This window comes from Eutrema salsugineum, unplaced genomic scaffold (assembly GCF_000478725.1).
Source record: "Eutrema salsugineum unplaced genomic scaffold, Eutsalg1_0 scaffold_3, whole genome shotgun sequence".
Taxonomy (NCBI): Eukaryota; Viridiplantae; Streptophyta; class Magnoliopsida; order Brassicales; family Brassicaceae; genus Eutrema; species Eutrema salsugineum.
In genome coordinates this window covers 12,547,751-12,570,949 of record NW_006256756.1, presented here as the reverse complement: position 1 = coordinate 12,570,949, position 23,199 = coordinate 12,547,751, and positions in this window count along the sequence as shown.

Here is a 23,199-nt window from a genome sequence, read left to right as displayed (position 1 = left end):
ACGACTTCTTCAAAAGCAATCTCGTATTTTGGGTTTATTAAGAGCGTATTTCTTTCTTTTTTCAACTTCAAATAAGCGATGGAAAATATTTGAAGATCATATAGATGACTTGAAACTTAAACTGTAGTCATACACTAGTTGGAAAAGTCATATTGAAAGTGTTTTGGAAATAAGATTTTAAACTTTTAAAATAATAGGTGCTAATTTACATTGCAGAAAATAGTGAAAACCCACATGAAAAGAGAGATGTTCAATGTCTTGCAACAAGTGAAACACATGAAATTAAAAGTTTTGAGCTCTTGGTTTCCATGGTTATTTGGTATGATCTTCTATATGTGGTTAACATTGTCAGTAAGTGTTTTCAGTCTGAAGATATGGACATTAATGTAGCTATTTCTCAACTAAAGGGTTTGGTTTCTTATTTTCAAAAGTATAGAGAGATTCAAGTTTTGAGAAAGCAGAAATAGAAGCTAAGAAAATAGCAGATTTTATGAAGATTGCGATAATAGATTGTAGCAGGACTCTTAGAAGCTTAATGATCTTTTTTCTAAGCTGAAAATTCTAAAATAATCCTTACCCGAAGAAGTTAAGAAGCTTATTGAAGTGTTAGACTTTTTGAAGAAAGTTCAAGAGTTTTATCACAATTCATGGATTTCTTCATATATTGTTGACGATTCCAGTCTCGGTTGCATCAGCGAAAAAAAAATAATTCAAAGTTAAAGGTGATCAAATGTTATCTTCGTTCAAGCATGTCACAATTGGTTAGAAAAATCGACTTTCAAGGTTTGATTGATGACTTTTTAGAGAAAAAAGAAAGAATGATTACACTTTAAAACCTTTTTTGTTTGATTGTTTTTTGTCATATGACAATATTTTATTATCGTAGATACTTTTTCTGTTGTTATTGATGTTGGACACTTTTACTTTCTGAATCGGAATGTTTTTATTTAATCGCCTCTTCATCTATGGTAACAATTATCCATGGCATATCTCTGGTGGCAACTATATCAAATTGTGGTGATCCCGATCTTCCTATCTGTCTAGTTACGTTGTCAAGGGTTGTTCTAGTCTTTTTCAAATTGTTCTCTGGAGTTTATTCAGCCCAAACATGCATTAAGTTGGTGTCAAAGATGTCTTGTTACAATCTATTATCTATTTCACTCCGTTTGCATTCGCTATACATGCATCATGTTAACCAAAGGAGACCAAAACTAAGCCATCCATAACCTGAAGATGATCTCAACCTTCCAAGTAGTTCAGAGAATCCCTCAGTTCGCTGCTATCCCAAAGAATTCGCCTCCCACCAGGCCACCACCTATGATCAAGCTCTTGACCAAATCACCTTCAGTTATGCCTTTTTGATTCATTTAGCTTAATCTTTGCACTTTCAACTATTCTTTATCGCTTTATTTGAATTACATACAGACTTTATAAGATCTTTTCAGTTGTACCTTTCGTTTAACGCTTTGATCAATCTAAAATCCAATATTTCTTTGTTAAAAAAACTGTTGTGTCTTTGATTCGTTTTTGTAATTTTCTTTGTGTTTGTTGAATGAGTTACTAGAATTTCGTGTTGTGGGACTAAACTCTTTGTGAGGATTAGGCTTTAGAGTTAGTTTTCCGCCTTGATGATATTCCATCGAATCCACCAAATCTTTAGTCTTTGAATATTGGTGTTCATAAGATTGAGCGATTCGATCTTATATAATTTAGTATCATAGTTTAAACTCTTTATCCCAAGTGATTTCTACTAATTTTTTTTTTGATTTTTTTTCTGTTTTAGTTTTGATTTCAGAAAAGAAAACCAAAATTTTTTTTTATTTCAATTGTTTTGTTTCTTGTTCAATCATAACCGAAAAATTCATAAAAAATTGTCATTTGTTTTGGTTATGATACTTTTTCATAAACCAGAAAATCTATAAAAAAATTTTAGTTGTTTAAATTGTTTCTGTTTTATCATCTAAAAACAAAAAAAAAAAGAAAATTTCAATTATGTTTTTTTTTATTTTAATAAAGGGTTTTCATATTTATGGGTTTTTTTTTTCAAATACAAATCAGAAAATAGACATTAAAATAGAACTAAAAGTCCATAAGGGAAAAGGGAAAACAAAAGAAAAAACCCTATACGACCCCTAATGGGTTCGATTTGGCCCAAAACACAGATCCAAAAGCCCAAAACCGGAACAAACTGGGTAAAACCGAGAAACCCTAATCGCAGAAACCGCGACCATTGGAGACGCTGCCGCTGCCACCGCCACCGCTGACGAGAAATCGATTCACCACGAAACTGGAGTCAAAATCACCGAACAAGCAGACCATCACCCGGAAAAAGGAACCACCCGCCGGAGCGCCTCCGCTTTGAATACAAACCGAGGGAGCCAAAATCGTGAATTGCAGAAAAGGGAAACCAGATCCAGTCCACGCCGCCACCGGCGAGCTTACTCAACAAACCATCGGTGGTATCTGATGCCCTTTATCACCTCCTCCGAGAATTCTTTTGATGACCCGCCAAAGTCCTCAAATCAGCGAGCTTACTCATCAATCCCCACCGATCTCGACGTGCCCAAAAGGTCGCATCTCCACCTTGACGACGGCGGAACAGAACCAGAAACAGAGAAGCGGAGTCGTCGAGCGTCTATGAGGAAACCTAAGCTTCACCGGCCCATAGTCCTCGTCAGATCCGGATCCGCAGGTGGTTTACGCCGTCCACCATCAACTAATCGCAGCTGCAACGCCGGAGAGAAAGACTTGCCACCGATCGAAAACTGGATCGAACCAAATTTCGACGAAGAACCAGAGCAAGAGAAAGGGAAGAAGCCCTCTTACGGCACCGGCGAGGCGCGCGATAACCGGAGAGGCGAGGAAAACAGAGGAAAAAAGAAGGACGGCGGCTAGGGTTTTGTTGGGGGAGAAAACCGCTCAAAGGCAAACAAAATTGACCGTGCCTACTAATCCAATTATGTTTTGCTTTATTTTGCTTTGTTTTGTTCCAAACTTTGATTCAGATTTTTTTCTTTGGTGAGACTTTTGCAGGTGAAACATACCTGATCTCAGTCAGTTAGATGACGTGAAGCAACTTCTCCACGTCATGAGAGAAGACAAGAATGCCATGAAGGATGAGATGAGAACCGTGAAGACAAATATGAACACCATGAAGGCCAATCTAAAAGGTCCTATAGAATGCATTGAACAGCAACCACGCCTTGGTGAATTTAGAAATCTAAACCTTCAACCAGCTGCAACAACATTACCCACTGGTGATCCTCAAACCACAGAAGCTGCAGCCACCAGTAATCATGACCGATGAGAAGATCCAAACATTGTTCCACCCGATCTGGTGCAACAACAACAACCACCACCAAAACATGATCTCATCCACCCCAACAGAATCAGAGATGAAGATCCCAATAAAGCCGCCAATTACATCATGCTCACACTTTCCTAGAAAGATAGAATATGATGCATACTTGGATTGGGAACGAAGACTTGCGCATGTATCTTCGTATTTTATTAATTCTTAAAACTATGTTTTTACTTTGACAAATATGTTATAATCTGATAATCATATGATTTTATTATTTTCCAAAAAAATTTGATCTTTCTAGAAAAAAATATAAAATAAGTGATCTTAAATTAAGATCTATTTTTTTTTATGTGGTGTAAGGTGTTTATATATATATATATATATATATAAATATATATATATATTAGAATATTTAAATTTAAATAATATCATAAGTTAAGGAAGTTTTGAGAGAAAAAAAATTAATGGGTCAATTTGTAAATTTGATAAATATAGTGTATTATCTGAAAATAACAATAAATAGAAAATTATAAAAGAATATACTTAAAATACTTATTTATGGAGTAGAAAATAGAGAAATACATTGAAGACAAATCTAACTCCATTTTAGGAAGTAAAAATGGAGTAATATGTTAGAGATGCTCTTAGAATCAAGCTTTTATATCCTATTTGTAACAAAAATAGTGGTAAAACCCCATCACAATAAACAAAAAGTTCTCTTAATAAACATATACACACATGTAAATATATTTTACTATTATATTTATTCTTAGTTATTTAAATAATTTAGACCATTATTTTCAATTATAAAATTTTTCCTAATCTAATATAATGTTGCTTTTTTTCTGCAAATGGAAATTTTATACATAATTTTTTATTTATTGTATATTTATTTATTAAAAATAATATTAGAATGATTGTTTTTTTTAATTTTAAATATTTATGTGGACCAATAAAATTTTATTATTTAAAATGTTTCTGAACATATAATTGCAAAAAAACTATCGTGGTTACGTTTTTTCACATTATGGATTTCTATGTGACTTGAACAACATGAGAGATAATCTCTCTGCATAGTGGTTATTTTTTAAAGAAATTTATTATATTTTAGATGCTTATTTATGCTCAATAAGAAAATACTAATAGGTCCACTACCTTATAAAATAAGTTATTTTTTATTCTAGATATCAAATGTATTTCTTTTTCTTTACCAAAGTTTTGTAATTTTTTTTTCTAGTTAATAGGAAAATTAGAAGATTTTTGTGTTTTGCTTTTGTTATTTCACCTTTTTGATATGGATTTTCCATTTTCATTTGGATAAATGATTGAACATACTTTAAATCTAATTTCTGTATTTATAAATTTTCTTAATTTTGAATAGTGATGTGGACAACCCAATTGACTTTTTGAAATCTTATATAGACACTTTTTTATTAGGCCTGGAACGGAGTCGGATATCCGGACTTTTCAAGGTATCCGGATCTGGATCCTCCGGATAATCAATTTGATATCCGGATCTGGATCCAAAAACTCCGGATATCCGAAGATCGGATATCCGGTTTGAACCGAATATTTTTGGATATCCGACCGGGTATCCTGTTTTATTGATTTAAGATAACATAGATAATAAAAATATATCATCATAGCAAAAATTACAAATAGCAAAAATTAAAAAAAACATTCAAATAGCATTCAAAGAGCACAAAGTTTAAGTTTACATAGAAAAAGAAAAAATAGTAATAGAGAAGTTAATTTATTTTCATGTCTCTGTTATCCATTTTTATGTTCTTCTCTCACATTCTGAAATAGAAATTTATCATACAATATAAATTTCAATCATATGTAATATCTAAAGGAGTTAAATAAAAGACAACTGTCAAACATAACTAAAACAAAAAAATGAATGCATATCCAAAAATTTCTAAACTGATTCTTACCTCATCCAGACTTCAGACTCAAAAATAAATATTATCAAATAATAAATAAATATTTAACAAAAGGATAACAGATAACGGATATCCAGTTTTAAAATTTTCTATTATCCGGATCCATATCTAAAATAACCGAATACTTAATTTCATTATCCGAATCCGGATCCGAATTACATGGATATTTGATTTTTACGGATCGGATATGACTAGATACCGGATTGAAGACCAGATACCGGATAATAATTTCAGAGCTACTTTTTATGCATATAGCATCATCTTTTATTAGTGATCAATTTTTAAATCAACAAATTTCCCTACTTGAATATCATGTTGGTCTATTATTCTTAATCAGAATTTTTTACATAATTTTTTAGTTTTATAATTTAATAATAATAACTGAAATTAAATGTTTTTTAATTTTAATTATTGATGTAAACCAATATAATCTATTATATTAAAACAGAAGCACTTTTAGTGTTTGTTTCCAAACACTCCCAAATTTTTTTTTAAAAATATATTTTATATATATATATAAATTTAATTCTGAAAATTAGATATTAATTTAGATAACTAAAATTTTCCTTAAATATAGATTATATTTATAGTCTATAGATATTAATTTAAATAGACTTCCTTAAATATAGGTTAGATTTAGTTTAACATTTGAAATTTAAAAAAAGATTTTCAGAATAACACATATGATTAAAAAATATCTTATTATATTTTTTAATCATATTTTATCAGATTAAAATTTCACATATTTTAGTATTTGTTTCCAACACTTCCAAAGTTTTTTTTAAAAAATATATTTTATATATATAAATTTTATTCCAAAAGTTAGATATTAATTTAGATAACTAAAAATTTCCTTAAATATAGGTTATATCTATAGTCTATAGATATTAATTTAAATAGACTTTCTTAAATATAGGTTAGATTTAATTTAACATTTGAAATTTAAATAATATTTTCAGAATAACACATATGATTAACAAATATCTTATTATATTTTTTAATCATATTCTATCAGATTAAAATTTCACATATTGAAAATAGATAAATATTAATATGATATAATAATTTGATGGGACAAATTAAGTTTTTTTTATAATTATGGTATTATGCAGATTAGGTTATCAAAGCATGGAAGATATTAAGAGAAAATTATTTCAAAATTAGTAAATATTTATATTATAAAGTAATATAAATGGGCGGATTAGAATTATGGTTTCATAATCATGGTTTTTTTCGGATTAATAAAATGAGCGAGTTAGAAATATATTTTTATAATAACAATCACTTTTTTATTAGTAAAATAACTGGGTTAAAATTATGTTTTTATGATCATGGTGGTTATAATAATACTAAAAAAAATTATATCTAAATACAAATTTTTTTATATCACCCTTTAAAAGATTATATTTATAAAATTAATATGAATTAGATTAAAAATTTTAATTAAAATAAAATTCCTGTGCGGATGCACGAGATAAAATCTAGTTAAATTTTTAAAACATTTGTGGACACCTTGAAAAAGCTATAACACATATTGTGGTTGTTTTTTTTTTTCATATTATTGGTTTCTATGTGACTTGAACAATATGAGAAATATTCGCTCTGCATAGTAGTCATTTTTTTAAACGAGTTTATTTATTTTTAGATGCTTATTTATGTTCAATACGGAATACCAATACCTTAAAATATGTAATTTGTTAGTCTATAAAATTCAACTATGACAATTCTTAACTTTAAAAGTCTGAATAATATGGCTGTATTGGATCAAATTATGGAACTAAAACGGAATGTATAATTAAAACGAAAAGGGTTTGGAAACAACCTGCTCCCAAAATACAAAGTTTAGAACAGGACCTTTATTAAAGTCTTGAATGTTACCTAACTGTGAAGACTGATTATTGAGCTAGGCCAAATGATTCTAAATGTGGAGAAAGAAGAAATGTGTCCAAGAGTTTGAATCAAGCTTAAGTCAAGGAAGATAACTACATATGGTTAAGAATCTTTTCAATCAAAAGTAGTTCTTGTTTCGTGGCTCTGTTAAAGAAAAGGTAAGAAATCGTGGTAGAGATCCTAATAAGGAAAGCATATAATTTTTGTATTTAGATTAGAATGCATATGCATGTTTTATTAAAAGAAAAGTTTACCCGGAAAAAAAAAAGAAAGAAAGAAAAAAGAAATCATGGAAGGTTTTGTAAACCAAGATTTTAAGGCATAATTGCAGGACACAGGTGAGATTGATAAAAGTCCAATTTATTTATCTTTTTTTATATTTTTTGTACCAAGGGTTAAGTTAAATTAATCAGTCGACGATAAAGACACATTAAAAGAATGAAACAAATAAAATATTGAGTCGTTCTTAAAAATTTCAACTACCCATGTGAGTTTTTGCTTCTCCGTAATGGAATGTTTCTAATTTTATTTAATTAGATCTTTGATCCCGGCATCCCGCAAATACTAACCAAGTAATTATATATATATATATATACTACTATTTTGATGGTATATATGTATAGTTAATTAAATCTATATTCTTTGTCAACCGATATATCTATAATTTATTGTATACATATTTATATATTAGTGTAAAGATATTAACACTCAGATGCTCATTATTTTTTACGTATAATTCACAATCAAATGCACATTTCTCTACAAGTTATTTTTCATTCATTTTTGTCATGAAAATGGGGACATACTCTATACCCCCTCGTTGTAATGTTTTCTTTAAGACACTAAAGAATTAATATAAACAGAGAAAATGAATGTTGGGGACAATCTGTCCCTTAAAAATAATATAGAAAAATAGACAGTGCAGATAAGTATATATTTAATAAAATATATGCATGCCAACTCATTTACGTTTGTCTCATACCAAAAAAAAAAAAAAAATTGGTCAAAAACAAAAGCACGAGTGGTAACCCAATATCTGTTTTATGTTCTTGTACTGGTATATTTGATGAAAGCTCTTTGTTAAAAAAACTTAATTTATGAATAAACATATATTATCTTTTTATAAAAAATATATTATTTTGGTATACTTTTTAGAGAGCTTTCTCTCTATCAGATATTTTAAACTAAAGAAAAACTCTTATCTTCTCTTATAATTATCTCCGATTATGTTCGAATTTCTCTCCAACATATTTGGTTTCTTTTCTTTGGTCTTTTGGCGTTACCCGGATAATAAAATTCCCGACTGTATTCATATTTAGGTTTTTATTTTATTAATTTTTTAGTTTTTTTTTAATCTTTTTGCGGTTCATAGATCTTCCTCAGTTGGAGGAGACAAAAGCCGGGTGTTACTCGGAGACTCTTCTTCCATCGATGTGCTTGATTCCTGGTACAATCCTTCATACCCCTATCGAGGCCGTAAGAGTTGGCTTTGGATGAAGGTTCTTTGTGTGCAAAAGAATCGTGATCTGTAAAGCTCGTTGGATTGTTCATATCAGAACAGAAGAGCGTGTTTGTGACTGCTCTGTTCTGTGGACTTACTGCGACTTCTCGTGCTTCAATAATCAGACGGCTGGTGGGTATCTGCTCTAAACACTTGTAATCTACGCAGAAGGTTGTGTGGTGTAGAAATCTGGAATCAATCGGCTACTTTTTGCGGAGGAAAAAGGATAGTCCGACTTCGGTGAAACTTGCGGTGACGCGGCGATTGAGATTTCCAACCAACATGCATGCTTCCATGTGTATTAACATGTGTTCTTTTTCGCCCTTTGTTGTAACACGTTTCATAATTTGTATTTGGGCTTAGTTTGTTTCTGTTGGGCTTGTATCCATCCTTTGTACTTGTCCACTTTGGGTTTATAATGCAAATGACGACAAAACAGATTCTCCTAAAAAAAAATGATCAAAATCAACCCGAACTAAATTTCGTGAACCAAAAAATATCTGAATTAAAATACAGTGCTAAATTTTATCTGAAAGAAAGATAAATTCAAATTTCCTAGCTATTGAATGGAAGCCAAATCGAATATTTACCGCAAATCCGTTATATATTTTTTTTTTTAAATTTAATCTCTAATTGCATTATCCCTCAATTATAAATTTGGATTCTTGTTTTTTTTCTAAAGTTCCCTTTTTTGATTAAAATAAAAACTAATAGCAAGTGGGCCATAAATTAAACGAAATCTGTAAATAAACAAATTAATTATTAGTGTAGTAATTAGTTAGGTATTCAAATAAAAAAAAAAAAGTTTAACCGCTAATTCAAAAAGTTCACAGTTGAAATCGAAACTAAACCCTAGCTTTCTAGATGCTTAAGCCAACTACGTAAAGAAATATATTACCTCGTAATAACTTAAACCAATTGAAAACATATTAGGATACTGGCCCGCACTGCGGGCATGATTGGTGTTATGAAAATTTCAAGTTACTTGTATCTATATGAATTGGTTATTAATGCAAAGTATGTCTATGTAATTTTCATAGTTATTTATTAATGATTCTAGGTGGCCGGCCAACATCTATGTGTGGACATGAATTTTGTGTGTGATTGTAATACTTAGATTTTGATTGATTCTTCTGTTAGCTTTTAATTTCCAGACAGTTTCTGTTTTTTTGTATTTAAAAATCACGTAAACCGTTTTCTGTCGTTTTTTATCACTTTTTCTCTTTTCAGATTATGAAATCTCTGTGATTCTTTTTTTTTTCCAAAATGTTAGACATATGTAATAGATATAATTTTCATATTTTAGTACAAGTTCAAATTGATGAATTTTGGTCTAACTCAGTCGTAATCAAATTATTGATTTTTTAAAACATTTTACTTGTTTTAAGAGTGTCTGTGTGGTTAAAAAACTACATCTAAAATACATAGAACATTGAAGTTCTCTCTCAGGCACGAAGCCCAAGGAGCAGCCACCGTTTCAACCAAGACGAGTCTCCTCCGCTGTGTCTCCGTCCAAACACCCGCCTGAAGGGGTTCTCCTGTTCTCGGATCCTCTCAAGTGAGTCCGAATAGCCGGCGCTCTTTGCCGGTAACCTTTGTCCTCGGTGAAATCTTTGGCTTCTCCATGCTCCCGGAAGATGCTCCGTTGTCTATGTCGCCAACAGCTCAGCTTGTATTCCCTTCTCACATCCGTGTGATGATCTCGCCGGAGCCACCGGATCCTCCCCAACCACCAGTGCCTCCAGATCCGCCAATCCCTCCAGATCCGCCGCCGTCGTTTCAACTGGTGACTTCGACTTCAGCTTCTCAAAACTAGTTCGCCCACACCCAACCTTCTCATCCTCGCAAATCGACCACCACAACCGCATTCGTCAGAACTTTGTGGTCTTTTCCCATCACTTCCACCTCTCCTCTCTCGGTCCTCCAGGTTTGCCCATGCTCACTCTCCGCTTCTTCTTCTGTTGTAAGATATCGGAAGATTGTTGAGTGGTTGGTTGACGGGCTTGCGGGCCTAGGATTTGTTTTTAACAAGCCCGTTGGTCCTCAAAAAATTTTAAATTTATAAAACTCTAGTATCTGCAAGTGCACAGATATACGTTGTAGGACTTAGGGTGTCGATCCAGAGGGAGGATATCTCAAGCATATCGACTCAAACTATAGACTCTAAACTCATAGGTGGCGATATAGACTTCTCCGGTTTACTCTAATCGATGTTAAAGCATTTCCAATCAGCCTACGGGCGATTTATCTTCATCTATTTATGGGATCTGCATGGAACTAGAATAAACATTTGTATGATTAACCAACTCTCGCCATCTTAATCAACTAATCAATCAGATCTGACAATTAACTCTCGCTCTCATGCCAGAACTAAGATCATGCATCAAATATTGAATTCGTCTGCTCACATCTTCTCTATAGGTAGCTCTCGACTCCTATAGCGACTATGTTCTTGTGAAGCTAGGTATGGATGATTTGATACAGCACTCTCGTGGCTTTGATCGATCATAGGCTCAGAGAATAGGTCATGAATCTACTCTCATGCAATATGAACAACTTAGAAGAGATGAGATCCATAATATGGTCTAGAAACTTTAGAAATCTTAATCAGTATATATGCCTATCGAAAACTCTTCAAACAACTTGACTCTCTGGGACAAATCTACATGATGCAATGAATGATAAAAGACATGAAAAAATGCAAAAGATGAAATAAAAAAGTTAATTAGATAGAAAGGAGAAAGAACAATGGATCAGGGGAAGAATCCCCATCTCCATCGCCTAACCCTAGAAAAATAAAGTTTGGTGGCTCAAAATCTCATTATAGGAGCACACACCCCTGTAGGGCTGCTAAGAAATGTATTTATAGGTCCTAAAGTATTCCTGGTCTCATTTAGGACTTCTCTGAAGAGGAATGGCAAAGTGGGCTTTGATGTTGGGCTTTGTGGCTCGTCATTAGGTCCACCGGGGGTGAGAGTCTTCCAGGGCAGGTAAAATGCATGTTTACCGCAGGTGAGAGTCTTAAGGGGCCGGTGAATTTGGTCAACTTGTTCTCCATGTATCTTTTGATTAAACCGTTGGTTCTTTGTGATGTAAAGTGCTATAGAAAGCTGGTTAACTCCTCTTGATTGTCTCCAAATTTGAGCTGGATCAGACGGTGAGAAAGTCTTCATTGGAGGCAAAACTTCTGACGATCTTACTCTGAGCTGAAAAAGTGGATTTCTTCCATTTTGCCATCATTTTCTCTAAGTTCCCTGAAAAGAGCCTTGAAACTATAAATACATAGAAATCATAATAAAAGTTCCTAAAACTGATTAAAACATTTGAAAAAACATTTAAAATCAATGGTGAAAATGGTACAAATACGGTGTTATCAATTCCCCCAGACTTAGACTTTGTTTGTCCTCAAACAAAACAAGGTCAAATCTGGAAAAATATCATTTAACAGATATGAGAAGGAACTCAAAAATATCAGCAACCATACTTCTAGACCTTAATTATGGGAAATGCATCAATCAGATTAAGTCTAGAAAATTCTCACCAATATACAAACATAACTAGTCCGTTAATCCGTCATGCGAAAATCCACACACTTAGAACTAACTTCCAATCAACTAGCTCTTAACATTCATTAAAGGTTTCAGTGATTCTCTTAAAATGAATATTCAACAAGGCATTCAAGGTAAGGTATCAAAAGGCTTTTAATGGTAAGGCTTGATGTGTTTAGGGTTACCTTTTTCTGGAGAGACAGAACATTATGCAAAACAGCAAGAGAGAATGGAACTGTCAATGCTCCCACAGTTTTCAGTCACATTCTCCTTGCTTCAAGATTTATGATATCCTTCTTCAGGTTCTCCTTATAACTCCTCTAGACTTGGATTTTTGTCCAGGTTATGAATCCATAGCTCCTTAGGTGAATACCTATTGCCTTGGCTCAAATGATTTTGGCTTCTAAAACTCTTTAGACTCTTAGTTTCCTTTCCTTTCTTTTTTTTTTCTTTCATTTTTTTTTGGGAAAGGGAAACCGCTTTTTGACTTAGAGTCTTAATGAGCACGAAAATTACCTTTAAGAATGAGCTTTTTGAGACATCATGAGGCTTGCTGACATTGCATGGTACACTTCCTTCCCGGTTTCATTCAGTCCATCTCTTGAGTAAATGAAAACTATGTTGTTCCTCCCTCTCCGGCGTTTTTGCACATATCTGTCGACATAAACTTAAAAGAGAATGCATGAGGTTTGAACATAAAAGTTTGGGTTAAGGGTGAGGTACCAGCTAAAGATGAACTGGCCATCTAGGACAACAAAGAGTGGTAACAATAAGGTAAAGATGTGCTAGATATATATATCATGATGCCTTCTTAAAACTATTGATGAGAAAATTAGATGTCAAGATTAAGTCCAAGTAAAATGAGCTAGTATATCTTGTCAGAAAAGATCTCCATGAATAGAAGTCCTCTGGTGGGATTTCGTAGTGTAAATACTATAGCTACCACCTAGTCTAGTACTAAACCTTGAAAGAGCTTTTTATGAATGATTGGTGTAGAAGCAAACAGGTTGGTTATCATCATCAATTTTGTCATTATTGATAACTAGATGTTTTTAAGCTCTAAATGGGGGTTATCAATCTCTTAGCCGTTGCAGCATAAAGGGTTTATCAATCCAATGTGTGGTAGACACTAGAATGTAAGACAATTTCTTAATTCAAGCAGAATGGTGAAGTTTGTTGGTGACTGATACTTAAAACAAGATTATAACTAAAAAAAAAGACAAGTGATTAAGTAAACTAAGCAAGCAAAAGCAATTAAACAAGATGAGACGAAATGAAATGATGGAAGCATGAGATTCTAGACATGATAGTTGGCTAGGGTGCTTTGGTGCTAAACTTAGAATGCTAATGACAATAATGAAGCATGATTCAAATGATTTAGGATTCTAATCAAGCCTTAATCTTTCCCAAGCATAAAGACACAAATCAAGCCATTTCACATATCCAATCAGCATTGGAGATCAACCAACAAGACTGCATTAAGAATCAATCCTAAGTGATCATTTATGCAAATAACAAACATCATCATGGCATTAATGCATAAACCTTTAATACAGCTCTTTCAGGAATTTCATCAAACACTTTTGGTGCATGAAATTCCCAGATTTTATATCACAAGTGATGAGCAAGGATCTAGCTTAGAGATCAGCCGTTTAGAGAAATGAAATCATGGATCTAGCCCTAAGCACTCCTAATCTAACACTTTAGCACCCTAACCTATACATCTAAAACCTCATTAAAGAAACTACTCACTAAGCATACTAATCTCTCTTAAACCTTTGCAAGTAGAGTAGATTGGCATGACTAATGATATGAAATGAAGATGGATAAGATAGATGATGATGAATTGCAGCTTTAAACACACAAAGATCTCTGATTTCTCTTGATTAAAACTCACAAAAGTAGATATCTCTTACAAAGGGGAGTCTTTCACAAAAGAGGCAAAGAAATTAGAGAGAATAAAGCTTAACCTAATGCTTAATGCCCCCAAACTATATATAGGAAGGGTTTTCTTAAAGAGCCAACCCTTAACAAACAGGATATTGGCCCATTAAGGCCCTAAAATTCGGACTGGATCGAGTGAAATATCGACATCCCATATCTCGATATCTTGGTCGACATTTTTGCAAAGGATTTCTTAACAAGAATAGGGCTTGGTCGATACTTTGGTCGACAATCTCTCGGCGTTCCAAGGTTCAAAATGTCGACCAGTGCTTCACCTCCATATCTTGGTCGACATTCTTTTGGCGGCTCAAGACCAGGAGTATCGACCATCCTTCATCCCGATATACAGGTCGATATGGACGTTTACCGGCTACGAGACGTGTGTTCCTTCCGATCGCCATTACTTTCAGTCACAACACCAAATCGGACGATCTTGGGTGTTGTGGAAACTAGACTCAGCCTTCTTGAATCTTGATGACGGCAACGGAGGCTGATTCGTAATGAAAGTCCTCCGTCTCAGGCGATGAAGTAGAGGGATCGTCAGCTCCTACTCACTTGTCCGGATCTGATGCACACAAGGCTAGGTCTTTCCATGGCTTTTGCTCCAAATGCTCCCAAATGATTCCCAATTGGCTCCAAGTGACCTGTAAACACTCCAAAAGTGCGAGACTCTCTAGGACCTAATGAAATTCCTAACTAAAGGTATAAACAAAGACAAAACAAAGTAAAAACCGAAATGCATGCATGATAACACCGTATTTTGACCACTTTTATGGATCGTTTTGAAATATTTTTTCTATGTTTTTAAATGCTTTTAAATACTTTTATTACGTTTTTCTAGTATTTGTAGTTCCAAGACTCTTTTCAGGTAACTTAGGAAAAAGCTTAACAAAATGGATAGAAAACCAGATTTCAGCTCAGAGTCAAACCGTCAGAAGTTCACCCCTGATTGAAGGCCTTCTCACTGCTGATCCAGCTCAAATGTGGAGACCTTAAAGATGGAAGTATCAGCTTTCCAGTGCACTTTACAGCTTGGCAATCCAACGCTTCAATCAAAAGATACGCGAAGAGCAAGATGTCCCGTAAACCAGCCGGCAAGCACTTCCACCCGCGGCCAACAAGCAATTTCCCGCGGTCAGGAGCATCCCGACCGCGGCAAACCACCCATTCCCCGTGGTCAGAGCACTCCCGACCGCGGCCATCAACCTCCGAGCCCAAAAAGCCCATTTCTGAAGCCCACATTTGGAGAAACCCTAAGTGACGTCCAAAGAGGTCTTGAGTACTATAAATACATGTATTAGGAACCCTAATCGACATCAGAACCTTAGACCACCGAAATATTTACTTCATATTTTTATTGTTTTTGCTTAAGCTTTTAGGGAGAGAGAGGTTTGTTCTCTTGAACCCTTGTTCTTTCTTTTTCAATTTCGGTTTCTATTCTATCTTCTTAATACTATGTCTTTGATTTCGTTCATTATGTCTGAGTAGTTTTATTGTTGGGATTAAGGGATTTTCGATGGGGATTTATATGTTCGATGAGGATTCCATGAGCTTTTGAGCCGAATATTAGAAATTTTTCTTCTGAATTCGTTTTTACTGCATGAGGGTAGCATCATGAACTACAATCTGATCCAGATGCTTGGTGACACGAAAGTGTTCATCAGGTATCAGATCTAGTTTGGGAGAGCAAAACAAACATAGGAGTGGAAACCTACCTATGGGTGATTTGTGAATTAGGACGAGTCTTAACCATATTGCATCTCTTCTCTTCCAGGGCCAGAGTGGAAACCTACTGGTCAGGGTTGAGAGAGATAATTGTCTATGATCACGACAGTGGCGTATTCATACGTCTGTGACTCCAGTTCGAAAAGTTTAAGCTAAGATCTTATCAAATTTCCTCTCTAGCAATGTTTTGAATCGTTCGTACCCCTGAGAAAACTTCTCTGAAGCCCAACGCTTTCTTCCTTATTGATTTACACCGATTTTCTTTAAAGCTTTAGTTCAATATTGTCTTTCCTTTTTAGTTCATTTTCATTTATGCATTAGAATATCCGTTTTTAATATTTTTAGTCATTTTCATTAAGTTTAGTTATTACGTCATTTAATTCTCGTATTCTCTTTTAATATTTCGTTTTTACATTTTAAACACACTACCAAACCCCCACTAAACCGTTTTTGTTCTAGACTTCCTTACTTTAACTTATTTCAAAGGCTTTTTGCAGGAAAAGATCCTCCTTCCCTGTGGATTCGATCCCTAAGTACTACAATCGATCAGCTGTGCACTTGCGGCTATTAATTTCAATTAGGGTAAAACTTGACAACCCTCGACACATCAAGTCACAGCACCATCAATGCATGAGACTCAATATAAGGTCCAAAAATGCAATCCTAAGTATGCAAATTATGAATATATCAATTCCCCCACACTTGTCCTTTGCTTGTCCTCAAGAAAAAAGATCAAATGAGAAGAAGGTTTTGAGTTTGGGAGTTCACATTTCCTATGGGAAGAGAGAGTTAACCACAAAAAGAGTTCACATTCAATACTTGACTTTACTTAGTGCATCAAGTTCAAACCAGGATCTCCACAAGTTCTCATTTTCCTCAGCCCTTTAACATTCATTAATCAGTAACCAAGTGAATCAAAATGATGCATACTCAAACAAACATGCTTGGCGAATGGATGAGGTTATGAGATAAAAATGATCTCATTATATTCACATGTGGGTTCAGCTCAGCACAGGGGATCTCTCAATGAATGATAAAACTTTGGCAAAATGCTAAAGGTAAAAAGCAACCAATGCATACAAGGGCTAGAATTCATTACCCAAATGCCTAAGATGCTATAAACTACCCTCTCATGAACCTCACGCTCTCTCTTATTCATTTCTGTCTCTCTAAGGGTTTTCTTTTCATTTACAAACATTGTTCCTTGGGATCTTTCTTTACACTTGGCTCCCATTTCCCTTTTTGATTTCTCTAACCTCTCACTTTCTTTTTAAAAACATGAACCTTTGGCTTCTTTTCTTTTCTTTTCATTTTAGAGGTTAGACACTTTTTCTTTTCAAAACACTTAGAGCCTTCTTTTCTTTTTAAAACATAAGTCCCAAAACCTTTTTCTTTTCTTTTAAAACCCTTAGCTCTCATCACTCTTATATTCACAACTCTTTCTCTTTACTCTTTCAAAAATCTTTTCTCTCAAAACTCTCACTCAAAGAAAACCTCTCCCCCACACTTATTTCACAGCCCAAACATAGTAGTTCCTTGATGTTGGAACTAGTCTACATGAACCCTAACCCTTGTCGCTCTAAACCTAACACTTTTTGCTAAGTTTGATCCAAGGTGGCCTCACAATTCACACACAAACATTGGCTTGAAAGCAGGGGTTTTGGTTTAAGGTGATGTAACTGCTCCAAAGGTGGGAGTCAGCTATCTGAGCCAAGGAAGATAGTGGTAAAAACGGGGTTTTTAGCTCAGATATGTAATGGTTATTCAAGCATGCATCAAATGATAATTGCATTGTCAAGTTCAGGGTTATCACTTTCACTAGAGCTGAGTTCAATCAAACTTGCATCAACAATCTCACACATTTTCAAGTCATGAAAGCATTAAAGACTTAACAACTTGGGCATTGAATGGAACTCTTAATGTGATGTTCTCTCAAGGAAACCTATCATTACTCCCATGCAAGTGATGCATCCCTATATGAATGCAATCCTAGACACAATCTAAAATGTGAATGCAACTACATGAGCATGTTTTGTGAAAATTTTTCAGTTTTTTCAAATTTTTTTTTTTGGTTTTTTTATATGCACTTAGATGAATGCAAAATGAGACACAATATGAAAAGGAAAATAAGAACAGAACAAAACATGATTAGTAGACACAAAACTCCTCCCCCACACTTAGATAACACAGTCTCTTGTGTTATAAAAGCATGAAAGAGAAGTGCAAAGCAAAATCACAAAATGCAAAGAAAAATAAGCTAAGCTAGATGCATATTTACAAGGGTGGAGTGTTACCTGATCATGGGCTGAGAGATGGGGCTGGAGACCCCATGTAGTAAGATGGGTTTGAGGATTGGTCTGATGGAGATTCCATTGCTTCTGTCTTGGCTCTTAGCTCGTCATCATCAGAGTCTTGCTCACAAGGACCAGCACAGATTCTCAGCATCTCGCCTTGGTAAGAACTCTCACCAACCTCTCCTCTTTGGTACCTCTCCAGATTTGCATTGAGCTTCTTAATCTTGGAAGCCATCTTCTTGACTGTGTCCACTAAGGTGTTTACTGTACCGAACAGCTTCTTGATGTTTTTGTCTTGCCAGCGGTTCCATCTCCTCAGACTCTTGGTGCGGTAATGTGCAGCTGTGGTGGCATCATCAGGCATCTTGCCATCATAAGATTGAAAATTGTACCTCTTGCTCCCATAGACAGAGTTCTGACAAGCTGCTTCATCACCATTAGCATCATCAGCGGCTTGAGACATTGGAGTCTTCTTTCTCAGCTTCTTTATTGGTGGACAAACCTCAGGGTTATAGTGCATCTCCTTGGTGATAAAGAACTTGATGTTCCTTTTCTCAGAAAGAGAAGTGAGAGATTGGTTTGGCAATAAGACTTTCACCCTCACTTCCCCAAGAATGAGATTGTAAGCATAAGAACTCCCCACAGCTCCTTCAATGAAGTTTTTTTTTAGCAAGATGCATCTGATCCATGAGCTTAAAAGCCTTTGGCTGACCACTTAGCACAACTCCAGAATGTAACAAGATAAGAGTAATCAGGCCTCCTATGCGCAGTGAGGGGTTCTTGGAGGTGGTGTTGAGAGCCCATTTTCTTATGGAAAGAAAACTTTTGATAAGTAGAGATGCCATTTTTGGTTTATAAAAAGATCCATTGAATGGCATTCCACTAAAGAACATAGGCATGTAGCTCTTAATACCCTCACCAATCAGCATTAACTCCTCATCATAAACATGGCTAAACTCAGCTTTGCCATAGAATGTTTGAGCAATCACCTTGTGCACCACTCTTAGTACTGGATTTTTGATGTCTGCTGCTTTAGCTGCACCACTCTTGTAACCGCCACAACCAATTGCATCCCAAAGCTGCGACTTGTCACTCCCATAGTACCTCAGCTTCTTGGTGGAGCACTTCCCTTCAGTTTGAAACCCAAAGCATTCAAAAAACTCCCTGAAAGTCATCTCATATTTTTCCTTGCCAAAAATGAACTTAATTGACCCAAAACCATCTTCAATCTCAGCTGGACCTTCATCGGAATAGAACTTGGCTTGCAAAGATGCAAGGAACTGGCAAGTCAGCTCCTTATAAGATGCAAGAGTCACCTCAATAATGTTCCCAAGACCAATGTTGTTAAGCACAGCCTGCACATTATCATAAAGACCCATCGTTTTCAGCAGTTCAACATCAGGGTACATGGTTCCTTCATGGGTTATAGCTTGGAGCTTCTTGAGGTAATCAGAGTAAGTGGCAGGCTTTGGCTTGGTTTTCATGACCACCTTCTTTTTCTTTTGAGGCACAAGGAGCTAGTGAACCCACATTGTCCTCTTCTTCACTGGACTCAACACTTGAGCTCCTTTCAACCCTTTTTTGTTTCCCTGAACCCCTTGAACTTGAAGCAGCAGCTTTTCCTTTGCTTTTAGACCCAGAAATAACCGCTTGAGACTGTCCCCCTGAACCTGAAGCAACTGAGTTTTCATTGTCTCTCCTTGGTACTTTGGGAAGCAAAACAGGGTTTCCTTTTCCCATGGTACCTGATTCATCATAAAGTCTCAAATAGAGCCATTAGCGCTATGGAGTGGAATTTAATCTCAAAAAAAATAATTTTTTCTTGCAAGAAAATCATCAGGATAAATTCAAGCAACATCATATCAACCCATTCCAAGCACAAACAAAAAAATCCCAGCTCCACAGAATTTTCTTAAATCCCAACAGTGGCTCAAGAACACAACTTTCTCATGACAAGCAGAATCAGTGTTCAAGCAACAGATCAGCTCAAGTGAGTTCTTTTCTAGATATATGCACAACCTAGATTCCAAGGTTCTATACACAGTTCAAGCTCATTATAAAGTTCAAACAGAATCCATCTCTACATAAATGCAGAGAATCAGCGATATACACTAAATGAACCAACCAAGCTTTTTCGTTCAAAAATACCTTGGAATCAGTTGAAATGATGCAAGATATGAACTCAAAACTTAAAAATCCAGCAAGAACAGGCGATTTTAAGTGAGACAGAGTGAGCTTTCGGAGAGCAGCAATGGTGGAGAAAGGAAACAAAAATCGAGTTTCTCGTGAAAGGGGAGAAAGGAAAGAGATAACCCAAGCTTTTTTGTGGTCCTGGACTGATTTTGGAGTGTGAGAGATAGCTGGGGATGGCTGGAGTCTTTGACTTTGACCGAGCCACCCTTTGGACCGCTGGATAATAGCCATTCTTTGAGATCATATCGACATTACATTTCTGTATAAGATTCAGTCTTTCTTAGCTCTTATTTTGATGCACAAAGAGGCTGTTTGGTCATATTGGACTTCGAACCTTATGCTTGTTGATTGCTTTTTCACTAATGAGAATTAGTCTTGATTAAGTAATTTGCAAAGGGATTTCTGTCATGGGAATGAATTAATCTACTTTAGAAGTCTAGACTAGAGAATTGCAAGTGTTGCATTGTTTTCTTAGCATCATGGATCAACATTGAAAAGCACCCTAATCAATGATCACATCTAGAGGTTTAGCTTTCTCTTTATTTTGAATTTGAGTCTTTGTTTTGTTTGTCTTGTTTGCTTGTTCTTAATTACTGCTTGTTCTTGTTTGTTTTATACCTTTAGATCACCTTGTTACCAACTCATCTGCTTATTAGACTTGAATTAAGATAGCTCCATATAGTCTTGGTGCCTAGAATCTCTCCAAATGGTTTGATACCTCAAGTGCTACAATGACATGAGTAGTTGAGGAATTGATTATGAATTGAAAAATTCCTACTATCAATTTGGCGCTGTTGCCAATTGGGGAGTTCATTCTAGCATTAAGACTTTGGATCTTCTTGAGATCAAGTCATTGATTTCTTTTGTTTTATTAAGCTTTTATTTTCACCATGTTAATGTATATAACTAAGAGCATGCATCTCTTTGAGATGATGAACTTTCTCTTTTTCATTGTTACTTACTTGTCTTCCTTGATTCCCTTGCTGCTATAAAGGAGATAGAACGTCTACTCTATAGTCCACAAGAAAACATTGCTCTTAGAGGTCTATCTTCACAAGACAGTGAGGACATTGAGCAACTCAGTGGGGTGGTGACCCTTGGAACTGAAGTTTTTGCTATAAAAGACGTCCATGGAGCTTCTAGAGCCAAAGTTCAGATTGCTGCTGAAGAGAAGGCCAAACAACAGCTCAAGAAAAAAACAAGTTGTTGAACCGCCAGCTTATGTGTCTCTAAGTATCTGTGAGGAGTTTCAACACTTTGAGATGAAGTATGTGGGGACTTGTGGAATGACAGAGAAGGATCAGCCTTTTGATGCTTGTGAGAAAAAGAAAGAACACCAAAGAGAGCTTGATCTTGAGTTCATTGATGGTGAGAAGTTTTTTAGTGATGATGAGGATTGCTTGGAATCTCCACCTCCTACACCAAGTGAGAAGAGATCAGCAGCAACAAAGGCAATGGTTCAGAGTCCCAAGACAAGAGCCCAACAACCACTAAACCATTCACTCTTGGGTCTTCTTCTCAAGTCTTAACTCTCACTCCATGGAAGTTTGTTGGTGGAGCTGTGGAATACAAAGTTAAAGGCAATGGAAGATCAAGACCATTTGCCAAAGTCAGAGCTATCCTCACACAAGAACTCATAGACAAGGGATCTGATGGTGTCCAAGATCTGATAAACAAAGACCTCCTGCTTGAATTCATGGACATGACAAGGAGCATTGGTGCTCATCCTCACCCTCACTAAGAAAAGAGTGTAAGAAGTCAAACTTAGTGACTTTAAACAAAGTGCTCTTGGGAGACACCCATGGCTTATCCTTTGTAAATACTCTTTTTAATGCTTTATTTTGCTGTTTTTAGGATGTTTTGATGTCTTTCTTAAGTGTGGACAGGTTTCTGAGGTGTTTAGGAGCTGCCATAAGGAGAATGGACCAAAGAAAAGCCGAGAAATCGTGTGAGGAATGCATTCACACCGAGGTGATTTCACTCGGTGCATTCACTCGGTGTAACAAGGTTCAAAAGCCTAAGAAATATCGACCAGCTACACTGAGAAAATGGAGGTCGGTGCAGTGCAAAAAGTGGCCAACAATTGTCTCACACCGAGGTGATTTCACTTGGTGCAAGAACTCGGTGTATCAAGGTTCAAAAAGCCGAAGAAATATCGACCTGATACACCGAGCAAATGGAGGTCAGTGTGGAACAAAAGATGGTCAAGGATGCCTCACACTAAGGTGATTTCACTCAGTGCAAGAGGTTGGTGTATTGAATTCTCCAGCCCCATCTCTCAGTCCTTGAGAAGGTAACACTCCAACTTGTACATAGCATTTTGTATTTTATTTCTTTTCTCATTCTGCATTTTGATCTTGATCCACTCCTTTCGTTTTCTTTTATAACACAAGGGACTGTGTTATTTAAGTGTGGGGGAGGAGTTTAGTATTGCTAACAATGTTTGTTCTTGATCTTATTTTATTTTTCACTCTTGAGTCTCATTTTGCATTCATCTAAATGCATATAAAAACCAAAAAAATTGAAAAATCTGAAAAATTTTCACAAAAAATGCTCATGTAATTGCATTCAAATTTTATATTGTGTCTAGGATTGCATTCATATAGGGTTGCATCAATTGCATGGGAGTAGTGATAGGTTTCCTTGAGAGAACATCACAATAAGAGTCTTGATTCAATGCCGTCTTTTGCTTTCATGACTTGAAAATGTGTGAGATTGTTGATGCAAGTTTGAATTGAACTCAGCTCTAGTTAAAGTGATAACCCTGAACTTGACAATGCAATTATTATTTGATGCATGCTTGAATAACCATGTGGATAGCATATACATATCTGAGCTAGAAACCCCATTTTTA